At 42.4% G+C, this 12,318-nt stretch overlaps 1 protein-coding gene across 2 annotated transcripts in view; it reads left to right on the top strand.

The window, feature by feature from the left end:
- Positions 1-3,135: 3,135 nt before the first annotated feature.
- The window catches only part of sulf2a (sulfatase 2a), a 33,717-nt gene continuing 24,534 nt past the window's right edge, over positions 3,136-12,318 (top strand). For both annotated transcript variants that reach the window (XM_020055189.2, XM_010881880.3), the window contains exon 1: positions 3,136-3,289. The gene's annotated coding sequence lies outside the window, so the exon portion shown is untranslated. The remainder of the gene's footprint in view (positions 3,290-12,318) is intronic.

The following is a 12,318-nucleotide window of genomic DNA, read 5'->3' as shown; positions in this document are numbered from 1 at the left end:
TCAATCACTCTTATACATCTACTATAAACCAGGAGTGGTTAACAAGCATACCTATATCTTTGCCTATACCTTTGTAGCAGTTGACCATAAAATTATGCAGATGCTCATGTAAGTCTTGTCTCTTGACGTGTTAACTTGAGTAGCACTTGATTTCATTCTGTATTTGGTGAAACTGCTGGAAAAGAGTATAGCTCTCGCCATCTCATCAAATCTGAGCCAATCATCAACCATTTTTGTCAGCTCTGACCATGTTGAATGCCATTCCCTATATGCATGCTTATGGCCAGTCGTTTTTTGTGAAATATGAGAGTATTTGTATAAAGGACCTGTGAGTTGTTTGAACTAGAAAAGCGGGCTTTGCTGCTCTTGGGAAGCAGAATAACAACAGCTTCCCTTCAGGTCTATTGGCAGATACTTATGTCTGGGCTTAGATTGACCATATGGCAAATAGGGAGCAGTAATATAAACTTTAGTGGTTTACCATTTATTGTAGGATGTCAGAACCAGGTAGTTTGTCCTTATTGATAAATATCACTTTCTAAATGACTTAATTTCATTACTGCAGTTCTTGTCAATTATGAATGACATATTGCATATCAACCAAAGTTGGCAAATCAAAGGGTTTGGTACTAAATAAAACCCAATTAAATGTGAATCAGGGTAAGCATTTTTTCCCAGAATAAATTGTGTTTTGCAAAGCTTTTTGCTATCATTCTTTATATAAAACAATATCATAGTTTCTAATTCTTGTTTACAGTTGTGCTCAAAAGTTTGCAAACCCTTGGAGAATTGGTAATATATGTACCATTTGTAAAGAAAACATAAGTGAGCAGGCAAAACACATTTTATATAACAGAATGGCACAATCATAAAACAAAACATAAATTTTCACTAGATTCCCCGTGCCTTTAGAGCTCACACACCCCCAAAACATTGGTGAGCCACCACCATGCTTCACAGTGGGGATGGTATTCTGTTCACTATAAGCCTTGTTGACCCCTCTCCAAACATAGAGCTTATGGTTGTGACCAAATTATCAAATTACAGTGTGCCAGAAGCTGTGAGGCGTGTCAAGCCTATTGTAACCAGGCTTTTTGTTGGCATTAGCGCAGTAAATGCTTCTTTCTGGCAACTCAACCATGCAGCCTATTTTTGTTGAAGTATTGTTGATACAACCACACCATCTTTTTCCAGAGCAGCCTGTATTTCTCCTGAGGTTACCTGTGCATTTTTCTTTGTATCCCGAACAATCCTTTTTTTCACCTGTGTGTGTCACCTTGTGTGTCTGTAACAAGGCCAAACATTCAAGGGTATGTAAACTTTTGATCAGGGCCATTTGGGTGATTTCTGTTATCATTGTGATTTAAAAAGGAGCCAAAAAACTATGTGATAATAAATGGCTTCATATGATCAATATCCTTAAATAAAATAAATATAATTATTTTTCAAAATCAAGATTTAAAAATTTCTGCCAGGGTATGCAAACTTATGAGCACAACTGTATATTACGAAGGAACAATGTAGGAATTTGTATTGGGAAATGCGCTCAGTTTCATTCTTACAGATTTTTTGGAAGTGTCATGTCTTAGTTTGTGTAGGTGTGGTGAATGGGTGGGTGTGGGAGTGTCTTCATGTCTTAGTTTGTGTAGGTGTGGTGAATGGGCGGGTGAGGCTGAATCCATCGTGGTCTCTGCAGCTTGTTGCTGTCTGTTGCTCTAAAAGGTTGCGGCTACGCCAGTGGTCCACATAGACGCGCCAAGCTGATGAATGTGGTGTATATGCCAACCACCGCCCCTCCTCTGCTTTTCTTCTCTGCCTCTCCTCTCTTCTCCTGTCCTCCCTTCTCCTCTCCACTCCCTCCCCCTAGCAGTAAGATTGATCCGTGATTCCCTCCCCTTCTTTTCTCCCTCTCCTCCGCTTGGCCCTGTGCCTTTATGAGCCTGTGAATAGTCCAAGCACAGAGGTTCCAACAGATGGTCAGAGCTGCCCTGTTCCACTCACACACACATCCCAGTCACACACACATCCCACACACACACATCCCACACATACACATCCCAGTCACACACACATTCCACTAACACACATCCCAGTCACACACACATCCAACACATACACATCCCAGTCACACTCACATCCCAGTCACACACACATTCCACTCACACACATCCCAGTTACACACACATCCCCCCCACACACACACATCCCAGTCACACACACATTCCAGTCACACACACATCCCACACATACACGTCCCAGTCACACACACATTCCACTAACACACATCCCAGTCACACACACATCCCACACATACACATCCCAGTCACACTCACATCCCAGTCACACACACATTCCACTCACACACATCCCAGTTACACACACATCCCCCCCACACACACACATCCCAGTCACACACACATTCCAGTCACACACACATCCCAGTCACACACACATTCCAGTCACACACACATCCCAGTCACACACACATTCCAGTCACACACACATCCCAGTCACACACACATCCCTGTCACACACATTCCAGTCACACACACATCCCACACATACACATCCCAGTCATACACACATCCCACACATACACATCCCAGTCATACACACATCCCAGTCACATGAATGAGAGCCCAGCACCAGAGAGAGATGGGGAGAGTGTGAACTCGACAGCCATGGAAAAGAAACAGAGTCATACATGTCTAAGAAAAAATAAGAAAAGTAGGGGGTAGATAGAGAGGAGAGACAGAGGAGAGACAGGAGAGACAGAGGAGAGACAGAGGACCGGGAACGGACGAAGAGGTGATGAATCAGAGGGAGGTTCGGTGTGTGAGAGACAGTCAGAGCACCTCAGGAGTGTGTGTGACTGTTTAAGAGTGAAGAGCAAAAGACAGCCACGGTGTGTGACGGAGACGAACAGAATCCGATAGAAAAGGGCAGGAAGACAAGCAGAAGCGGAATGTGATAGAGAAGGATAGAGACGGACAGACAGACAAACACAAAGAAAAGGGGAGTGAGGATAAGTACAATTGTAGATTGAGGGACACTCCCTCCCCTCCCTCCCTCGCCTATTTATCTCATATGAAGCCACGCCCCCCTCCTTTCACTGGCGTGTTCATCAGTGGGCTGTCTGCACCGAGCTGTGAGGGGGGTTCGTCTCCCAGACTGCCAGCAGAGGGGACAGGGGGGCATTGGAAAGGAGTTTGTCTGGTCAGAGCAGGTGTGTGTGCCAACGGACGGTGAATCTTACGGGGACATCACTCCTGAGGAGCACGCCTGGGAGGTACAGTACTGTGGCTTTGCCCTACTTTACGCTTCACCTCTCTCGCCTCCATGAGATTTATTCTCTCCAGAATCATCATCATCATCATCATCATTTCCTCTGATTAACACAGGACCAAACATACAGTGCTTGTGGCACTGAGCACCTTTGCAAAGAATTTGACTTTGCGTTGGGCACTCATATGCACTTACGTATCATAAGTACACTTTAAATGAATAGTAAGAGTAAATGCAGGCATGTAGGTTTCTGGAAACCATTGATTTGGTAGGTATATGTATCACAGCCGTGGCTGACTTCAGACGCCATTACCAGGGCGAGGAGGAGAGCGGTTCACTTATGTGACGGGTCACTTATTACGGATGATTGTTAAAGCGGTGGTGTTATCCACAACATGAGTGGAGTTCAGAGGATGAGTCCATGTTATAGAGGATTGTTCCGCTAACTCTGAATAATCTCGTAGTTGTTCTTGTTATTTCACTTGGTTTTGCTGATGTGATCTTTAAATTGACATCTTGACAAAACTGTACATAATGTTCATGCACAACTATTTGTCCAGTATGTTAAAAGCATTTTTAACAGTAGATACCGGTTTTAATTGCTCCCGTTTTCATACTCTTGTGGGATTGCAGTGTATGAAACCATAAATGTGCAAATTGTTCATTCTTGTAGAAACAGCAATGCAGTCTTGTTCCCTCCAGTAGGTCAGATGAGGTTAGAGGTTTGTAGCAGTGTTCAGTCATTGTCTTTATGGGTCAAAGGGATCAGGCGGCAGTGTGTTCTCTGAGTGCTGTGAGAAAAAGTACACGGAGCAGGTCGTGGGCCTGAAATATTCATTACTGAGACTGGCTGACTGGCTGACTGGCTGCTGTTTACTGACTGGAAGGATGAGGGGATGGAGGGCTGTTGGTTAGAGGTTGCAGCGATCTATGGTGAAAATATCCATTATTAACTGTGCACTCTGCAGCTTGAGGCTAGGCTAATCCCCACATCAACTGGCCTCTTTTCCTCTGCTAGGCTGTCGGAGGCTGCTCCCGTTTAGTTTACCTGTCAGATAGCCCCCAGGCACGCTGGTTCACACATGCAAATGGACAAGCACAGACCCACGCACAGCTGCAGTGACCCCAGCGTTGGTGTTAATTACCACAGTTACTGCAATGCACAGTGGTAGAACAATCTCATCAAAAACCATTCGGCATCATTATCGTATTTCCCAGCATTCTCTACTGCAGGTAACTTATGTAGATGTTTCAGTGAAAATGCGTCTTTTGTTATGCGATGCACATTGTTTTCATGTTTCATCAGTGGCCTGGGTTTTATGAGGAATGTTTCCACCCACCAGCGTGGCAATATTAATTCATCAGATACACCTGCCCTTCCTTCTGTTATAATTTCTGTAACACTGTTGTGAGACAGCTGAGCCCAGTTAAACTGTCTCAATAGATACTGACTCAAGGCAGAACAAGGCAGTTCTAGCATTATCAAAACTTGTTCATTGTGATGGAAGCACATTTTAGGCATTCAGCTGACTTGCTTATCTTCTGAATTATTAAAAGTTGTTTAAGGCCTGACTAGATATAATTGAAGTGTTTCTTTACAAGATCAAACAATTTACAAATATACACTCTACTTGATGCCAACTCTGTCAGTATTTTGATTAAGATAAACGCATGACAAAGGTTTTACTAATACCCTCTCAAGCTAGCGTGAAATCTGGTTGCATTAATGCCAGTTTACCTTGCAAAATGTGTTATGTGTTCTTAGCAGCAGTGTATGGTTCACCACAAACACCACATATACATGTTGTGATTTGATATAAAACATTGAATCCCAAGCTTCCTCAAACAATGTTGCCATTAGGATTCAGTAAATAAGGACCTTTTGGATTTCCGCCTAAGCAAGGGATTTGATTGGGTTGACTCACTTCGAGTCATCACTGATTTACACTGGAATTTCACCCCTTTCAAACACATCTCTTTGATGTAAGTTCCCCTGACTTAGCGTACCGTGATTGGTTTTAAGAGACTAACTTGGAATCCCTCCATATGGGAAACAACATTTTGTCAGCAACCGGTGTCTTTGGAGGTAGTACCTAAATGGGAATAGGATAGATTTGTCAATATAGGGTATAGGAAAATAGGCTTGGGATATTCTCCTCTATCAATGTTCTTAACACTGACTGTCATTCTGAATTTAACGGGCTATCCATATTTGAATGCAAGTTGCAAAAACTCAACACAAGCAAAGTACTGTGCAAAAAGGCATTGGCACCTTAAAGTCAAAATAAAGCCATTAATTTGGGTAGTAAGTGAAAATATATATATATATTATTTGTAAATATATAAACAATAAATGTATATATATATATATATATATATATATATATATATTACAAATAAACACTTACTACCAAAATAATGGCTTTAGTTTGACTATCAAGTTAAATGGACACCATTGGTTTCGACAAACACACACAACATCTCTGTGCCTTAGTTGATCTGTCTATTGTTCTTTCAACCCCCCCCCCCCCCACACACACACACATTCAACAGGAGTGTTGACCTAACACCTGTTGAGAGGCTGCTTACTGTGGCTCAGGGTCAGCACATGAAAGGGCCAAGGTCTCCACAGAGAGATGTCTAGGCTGTGTATGAAATGGAACGCCTTGATAGAGGGACTGTGACTGAACTCAGAACCAGTGAGCAGGCGATACCTCTTTATGATAAAACCAAGAACATAGGGTGCTCTGAATAACATTACAAAACATCATTGATTTGGTGTGTTGGGGGGTTCAGTGGAATTCAGGCCACCTGGCAGTCTAATATTTCAGTTAGACTTCAGTCATTTTCATTTTACATATATATATATATATAAATTATGTTTTGTAATGATATTCAGAGCACCCTATGTTCTTGGTTTTAACCTAAAGAGGTACACCCCTAGCCAGTCTCCAGACCTGAACGCAATAGAAAATATTTGGAGGGAGCTGAAAGTCCGTATTGCCCAGCGACAGCCCTGAAACCTGAAGGATCTGGAGAAGGTCTGTATGGAGGAGTGGGCCAAAATCCCTGCTGCAGTGTGTGCAAACCTGGTCAAGAACTACAGGAAACGTATGATCTCTGTAATTGCAAACAAAGGTTTCTGTACCAAATATTAAGTTCTGCTTTTCTGATGTATCAAATACTTATGTCATGCAATAAAATGCAAATTAATTACTTTAAAATCATACAATGTGATTTTCTGGATTTTCACTCACAATTGAAGAGTACCTATGATCAAAATTACAGACTTCTACATGCTTTGTAAGTGGGAAAACCTGCAAAATCGGCAGTGTATCAAATACTTGTTCTCCCCACTGTATATATATATACAAATATGAAAGAAATGACAAAATCCAACAAAAAACTAAACAACATCAAATATTAAAACACATCTGACCAAATAAGGGGCCTCCAAAATAACTTGCCAAAACATTTCAACAAGATGTCCCCGGAAAACAAACATGTTACAACAACATGAAAAGAGTCTTGCGTTTCGTCGGCTGAAATGAAAGAACCCGGGCATATTCTGATTCCTTTATGTGAACTGTAACTCAGCAAAAGCTAAAATCGCTCCAAGTTGTGTGTACGGACAGGTCCACCACATGCCAAGCACGAAGACACACACGTGTGGACGGGAGGCGGATATCGGTGACTGTGACAACACTCAAGGTGTCTTGGCTGTCTGTCTGACTCCAGCTGCCAGTGTTGCCATCCCCTGTACCTCTGCCTTTTCGCCAGCCTGGTCCGGTCCAACACGTGCTTCAGGTGGAGGATGGAGGAGGATTTATCACCGTCTACATCCCAATCCTCTAGGAACATACTAGGGCTAATGAAGCCCTTATCTAGTGCTTCTGCTCCCCTCTGAGTTCCCTGTTCATCAGTATGTATGAGTTGCTGCGAGCTGGGCCCTGTGATGTGAAGGTGTCTGGAGATCACTGTTTTAATCTCAGCCTGCAGCTCTAATCAGAGAGCCTGAGAAGAGAGCTTCCATTAGTTGTTTTGAAGGGTATTTTTTTCTGATTAACTGATCCTATCCAGAGAAGAGTGAGAGACGCGTTGGAAAGCGTGAGATAAAGATAGGGTGTTTGTGTCAACAGTCTTCAATGTGTGTGTGTGTGCCTGCGGTCTTTGGTGTGTATGTTTGTAGGCTTGTATAATGTGATTTCAATCTGTGAGCGTTGCTGCAGTGTAGGTGTCCTGCAGAGAAATGTAATTACACTCAGCCAGTCAGACCCAGAGTGGAGACTTCAGAGTCCTGTATCACTGGTGCCAAATGAACACAAAGCTCTTTCACTGGACATATCAAACACAAGTGTTGTTAGTGAGTCTCAAGCCTCAGATTTTAACTCCCAACTCCCAACTTGCTTTTGCAACATCCTCTTATCAGTTTCAGCCTTGGCATCATGTTTTTGAATAAAATCAACATTGGTAGTTTCATTTAGACTTTCAAAACCAGTACTCTTAAGATTTGAAACCCTCTCTGTCATAGATAGCTTTTATTGAGGCCGCAAGGCGCCAGAATTCTTATAATTATCACAGTTATTATTCTTATCATCTTCTGCATGGCTTCCAATCTGGTTTAAACATAAAGGTCTTCTACCCATTTTCATCTTTAGCATTTTATGCCTGCATCCTGACAATGTTCTCCTTCCTCCAAGGCACTTCCCACTGTCTTATTTGTGCGTGTGCTGTATGTGTGGATGCTTTACAATGTGATCTCGATGTCTGTGAGCATTGCTGCAGTGTAGGTGTCCTGCAGAGAAATGTAATTACACTCAGCCAGTCAGACCCAGAGTGGAGACCTCAGAGTCCAGTATCACTGGTGCCAAATGAACACCGAGCTCTTTCACTGGACATTCCTGTTGTCAGTCTCACACAGATAAGCTGACCTCAAAAGCACTGTGGTCACAGACGACATGGAAAACTGCTCATGCACTGCCAAATTTGACAATTGACCCTTGCATATTCTACATATCTTACAACTCATCACAATAAACTCTTTCCTGTTTCATCGTCTCCACTTCCTCCCTGGTCCCCAATGGCAGAACGACCATTCTCTTTCATAATAGGGTTTACGGAATTACAGATCTCTGGAAATCCTGGAAAGGATTTTCTCACTAGCAGATTAGCAGTTTAGTTTTTAATGTTTTAGTGACCAGTAAGTGAACTGCTCCATTAAAGGGCTCCCAAGGTGGGCAGATCAAGGGACAGATGTGGGGCTTTTCTTTCTGTTTCTGTCTCAATGCCTGTCTGATCTACTGTGTCTGATCTACGCCTTACCACTCCTTGATCTACTTGCTGAACACAGAGCTATTCTTTCTTATACATTTTATCTTCAAAGATGCTGCTCTGTTTAATGTTCATCATCATTAGGTCAAGTTATTAGGCCCCCTGGTTGTGATAAAAGAACCGTGAGATTCGTCCGTTACACCTTGTGATCGTCAGCCCCAGAGTTACGCTTCATCAAAGACACCGATCAATACTGCTGTTATGGTTAGACCACAGTTGAACAATATCTTTCAGCGAATGGAAATATGGGTCCAAATATAGATGGTTAGGGAGTGAGAGTGAGAAGGAGAGAAAATGAATCCCGTTGAGTGGGAGAGGCTGTGGAGAAGAGAGACAGGGAAGGATCGGCACGGAGACAGACATTAGTCCAGCTGCTGCTCTGCTTAGTGAACTCTTAATTGGGGGAGAGAAAGGGTTGTGGAATCAATAGGAGGAGAGGAACAACAGTGGAAATCAATCAGTGGGTGAGAAGGTTTGCACACCCAGTCAAAGAACCATGGCCTGAGGCTTCCTCTAAGTCAAACCTGCTCAACCTCAAACTGATTATAGTTGTACAGGCAGTTATGCTCAATAAGCCATTCCTTCATGGTTTTAGTCCTGAAATTACAGTAGGATGTTTATAACCATGGAAACTCGTTTTTTGTTACGTGTTTAAATACCATGTTTAAACTAATTTTCAATATGCTGTAATTTGTATTTCACTGGCTTGAGCTCCAGTTAAATGTACTGTTTTTACTTTTAAATGGAGCTGTATTTTTATTGCATATATATAAAGTATTTTCAGAAATGTTTCATGCTTCATTGGCCAGGATAGTGGGCAATGATAGAGACATTTTTGTTGAAAGAGCAGTGGGTCAGATTGAAGCACAGAGAGAAACTTCTAGACCACCCTAGGTTATGGCACAGAGAGAAACTTCTAGACCACCCTAGGTTAGGGCACAGAGAGAAACTTCTAGACCACCCTAGGTTAGGGCACAGAGAGAAACTTCTAGACCACCCTAGGTTATGGCACAGAGAGAAACGTCTATACCACCCTAGGTTATGGCACAGAGAGAAACTTCTAGACCACCCTAGGTTAGGGCACAGAGAGAAACTTCTAGACCACCCTAGGTTAGGGCACAGAGAGAAACTTCTAGACCACCCTAGGTTATGGCACAGAGAGAAACGTCTAGACCACCCTAGGTTATGGCACAGAGAGAAACTTCTAGACCACCCTAGGTTAGGGCACAGAGAGAAACTTCTAGACCACCCTAGGTTAGGGCACAGAGAGAAACTTCTAGACCACCCTAGGTTATGGCACAGAGAGAAACGTCTAGACCACCCTAGGTTATGGCACAGAGAGAAACTTCTAGACCACCCTAGGTTATGGCACAGAGAGAGAAACGTCTAGACCACCCTAGGTTAGGGCACAGAGAGAAACGTCTAGACCACCCTAGGTTATGGCACAGAGAGAAACGTCTAGACCACCCTAGGTTATGGCACAGAGAGAGAAACGTCTAGACCACCCTAGGTTAGGGCACAGAGAGAAACTTCTAGACCACCCTAGGTTATGGCACAGAGAGAAACGTCTAGACCACCCTAGGTTATGGCACAGAGAGAGAAACGTCTAGACCACCCTAGGTTAGGGCACAGAGAGAAACTTCTAGACCACCCTAGGTTATGGCACAGAGAGAGAAACGTCTAGACCACCCTAGGTTAGGGCACAGAGAGAAACTTCTAGACCACCCTAGGTTATGGCACAGAGAGAGAAACGTCTAGACTGCCGTGATAGACATGTAAATATTTTACATTTAGTATTCAGAGCATCTTAGTGCAATCAACTAAATGCAACTACATGTCACAACCAGATATTGCAGTCAAAAAAGTTACTAATAATGTTAACGAGGTGAAATAATTAACAAATGGTTTTTGAAAATATAATATACCTGTTATTAAATCCAATTCAATACTTTACATATTTTAATTTGATAAAATTACCAAACACCCTCAAAACTAATGTATTTTTGTAATTGTATTATTCACTTATTTTGGATTGCAGCAAGGAAAATAATAGATGGAGAGGAACAGTTTTGCCTTCCTTCCTCTGGATAATGACCATGTTGTGCTCTGTCAACCTGATGTACCTTCCTTTATCTGAATCACGGACAGGGCCAGGTGGGATATTTTCTCTCTGCAGTTGTCACATTTCCTTGTCACCCTTTCACTCGCTAAAAACATTGGGTCCCTCTTCCGTTATTCATATATTTTTATTATTATATTATATTATATATATACACATATTAAACTTTTATTTTTGCAAACAAATGAATTCATTTGACCTACTTTTTTCTGTGGGTGTCTGCTGAACACTGGGTGTCTGTTGGTGTCATTGTTGGCCAAATAAAACTATACCGTTGGTTAAATGGGTTAGTGTTTCTTCATCCTTACATGATGATATCTCCACAATTCAGAAAGACATTCTGTGACATTCTTCTTTGGTAACCCTAAATTATTTTGGCTAGATATGTTTCTCTTTCTTTCGATTTTTAGGATGATTAATATTTTATAATTAGAATTAAAATTCAATGTTTTTGTGTTTCAACCTTGAATACCACTGATGTGGATGTGGTGTTATGGTCCCAAACGTATATTCTCTGAGGGACCAGTGTGTTGTTCACTGAGGACCTTATCAAAGTCTATTTAGGTTTCTAGTTCCTGGTTCGTCTTGGGGATGCGCAAAGGAGTTTTTTAGGACCTGTGACATGAGGGTTCCAGGGGTCACAAACCATTAGAAGTAATGCAGTGACTGCGATTTTCTATTGGGACCTTTAGTCCAACTGGCCGAAAGATCTGGAGCTTCCCAAAGCTTGTGCCCATGTGTGGATCACATGTGAAAGCATGTGGCACTAAAAGAATGCCCAGATAAGATGCCACATTTTAACACCATCTGATCTCAGATTCGTTTCATAACATCAAAATTCAAAACATCACCGAAGGCTCCTGCAATAACGACACACACATTTAAAAACCTCTAAATTCATATCACTATGAATTAAAACTGATTGATGTCAAATGCTTAGGCTACTGTGCAGAATGATGCTGCATTGATCTTTAACATGTACAGCTTGACACATCGTCTTCATGCAGATCGTACCACAAGTCTGTGGTTTTGCCTTCGACCACTGTTATACCATTCTATTCCATTTATTTCTGTTAGTCCTAGGTTGAGTACCGTGGTCACTGTGTGATCTTGCAGATATTTGTTAAAATTTGAGGTTGGAGGCCTCTGAATGCCGCGGCAGAAGAGTTTCGACTCGCAGTTAACTGAGTCATTGTGAGACCGGGGATTGGATCCTGCCTACGGATTAGCCCAGATGTTCCGTGGAGGGAGGTGCATATGGCCAGTGATACATATGATTTGGGAGCGGGGTTTCGGGGGAAAATGTCTGCTTTGCCTTGTCGCACTCTAGCCGAGTTCTGTGGCTGCTTGCTTGCCTCCAGTGTACGTGGATTCAAGTCCAGACTTCCTGGTTCAGCAGACAGCGCGTAAAGAATGAGAACAACAGTCTAAAATGGATGGTTCCAATTTCGCTCTGAGTTAATACACCTGATGGATTTTGAGGTTTCACAGCCTGGGAGGCATAAGGAATCCTGAAGTTCCATCCTTCAGACAGACAGACACAGGTGCTCTCCTCTCTGAATACTGTGTTTCTGGCAGACCTG

Source organism: Esox lucius, chromosome 17 (genome assembly GCF_011004845.1).
Source record: "Esox lucius isolate fEsoLuc1 chromosome 17, fEsoLuc1.pri, whole genome shotgun sequence".
Taxonomy (NCBI): Eukaryota; Metazoa; Chordata; class Actinopteri; order Esociformes; family Esocidae; genus Esox; species Esox lucius.
Note: the sequence above shows the minus strand (reverse complement) of the source record. Positions and strands in the feature narration are given on the sequence as shown.